Source organism: Vombatus ursinus, unplaced genomic scaffold, assembly GCF_900497805.2.
Source record: "Vombatus ursinus unplaced genomic scaffold, bare-nosed wombat genome assembly UNPS02003292.1, whole genome shotgun sequence".
Classification (NCBI taxonomy): domain Eukaryota; kingdom Metazoa; phylum Chordata; class Mammalia; order Diprotodontia; family Vombatidae; genus Vombatus; species Vombatus ursinus.
The window spans coordinates 485,325-487,450 of NW_020943070.1; positions in this window are offsets into that span (position 1 = coordinate 485,325).

Below are 2,126 nucleotides of genomic sequence, written 5' to 3' on the forward strand. Positions count from 1 at the left end.
GACCAGTGGGTCTGAGGAGACATGAGTGGATCATTGGGTCTGAGAGACCCCAAGAACTTCCTTCAGGGACCAGTTCAAGAGCTAACTCCTTCAAGAGGCCTCTCCTAATAGCTAGTGCTTCAACTCTGAGATCACCTTGTGTTTATTTTGTACAATACCCTGTCTTTACTTTTCTAGGGCATCAGATCTGAGAATGAAAGATGCTCTGATCTGGAAAAGGCCTGGAAGGACATTCGGGTCAACCTGTCCCCAAATAGGAATCTCTTCTTTGATATTCCTGATAAGGGATCAAGCGGCCTCCACTTACAAGGACCTGCCTGCCTCCCAAAGAAGCCCAGGCCATTTGGGGGCAACCTTAATTTTAGGGAGTGTCTCTTTACATTGAGCTGAAATGTGTCCCTCTGTCCCTTCGACCTGACACCCACTCCTCTTTGCAACAAACTTCCTTATTGCTGTCCAGGATATCCCCATTCTCCCAGGCACCCAGTTTTATAATCAAAGCCATCCTCTACAGGTCATTCTCCCTCATTCCCCACCTCCAATTCGATGCCAAGGCTTGTTGCTCATTGCTCCACAACACCTCTCCTCTCTTTCTCTTTCTCTTTCTCTCCACTGACATTGGCTCCCTGACTAGTCCAGGCACCCATCACCCCTCACGTGGACTCTTGTAGTAACCTCCCAATCGGTCTCCGATCCATCTTCTGCAGAACTGTCAGATTTCGATCCCTCAGCGTAGGTCTAACAAAGTCATCCTTCTGTTCTAAAAGCTCCTGTGTCTCCCTATTGCCCATATGGATCAGATATGAATTCCTTCTCTAGGTATCTAAAGTCCTTGACTGGCTGGCCTCAGCCCCACTTTGTGGACAGCTCCCAAGTTTCTCTCCCTCATATGTTCTCCACTCAGGCCAAACTGGCCTCCATCTTCTTCCCTGCCCCCCACAACTTCCTATCCAGTCTGTCTGTCCTTCTCTGTGCCGAACACATTCCCCCTCCTCACCTCCACTTCTTGGAACCCCCAAAACCTCCTTCCAGGGCTGCCCCCTGATCTCCCCCAAATTGTTCACACCCCCTCTGGAAATCATGATTTTGTGCATATATATAGGAGTATTCTTCTAGTAGGATGTGAGCTCTTTGAGCGCAGAGACGATCTCATCACAATGTCTGTACGCTCACTGATTGGTTGCTACTTGAAAAATTGGTCCAATCTCTTGGCTCCGGGGCTTTTCCCTGACCATTCCCTTGGTCTGGAACGCTCTTAGCCCTCCCCTACTTTCCTGGCATCCCTGGCTTCCTGAAACTCCCAGCTAAAATTCCACCTTCTACAGGAAGCCCTCCCCAAGCCTCTTCATCCTAGAGCTTTCCCTCTGTTGATATTTCCTATTTATCTCATATACAATTTGTTCCTACGTAGTTGTTTGCATGTTCTCTCACCTATTCGACTGTGAGCTCCCTGAGGGCAGGCACTGACTATCTGTTGCCTGTCTTTGTCTAGGCAGGGTGTAGCACAGTGCCCGCTACACAGTAGGTGCTTAATAAATGCTTATTGACTGACTAAGCCTTCTTCCATAGGCCGGTCCTTTCCTGAATTGAAGCCAGTAATTATATGCCCCTCCCTAAGTCTTCTCGCCTCCAGGCTGAGCACCCTCCATTCCTCCAAATGCTCCTCACAGGATGTGGTTTTGAGTTCCTTCACCACCCTGGTCACGCATCTCTGGATGCTCCCTATTTTGTCATGTCCTTTCCCAAAAGTGGTACCCAGAATGCAGAGCAGTGCTCTCTGTGTGCCTGACTGCGGAAGAGGTCGGGGGAGGGGGGGCTGTGCCCTGTCCCTGTTCTGAACCCCGGCAGGCTCATTCACTCAGGGCTTACAGAAAGCCTGGGCCCAAGGGCCTTCCCTCAGCTCCTCTCTGGCTAACACACCAGAGAGGGTCCAGCCTCTGTCCACACCCCAGTTACTCAATGCAGAGACTTCTTTGAGGGCCACGACAAAGGTGATGGAGCTCTCATGTCCTAGAGCCATGAATGAAGGCTTCTGAGCGAGTCGGAGTATTCTGGTGCTGAGTACAGAAGAAAGAAGCTCATCTGTTCATTCAGGAAATCAGCTGGCGGCCAGCACCCACGCATCC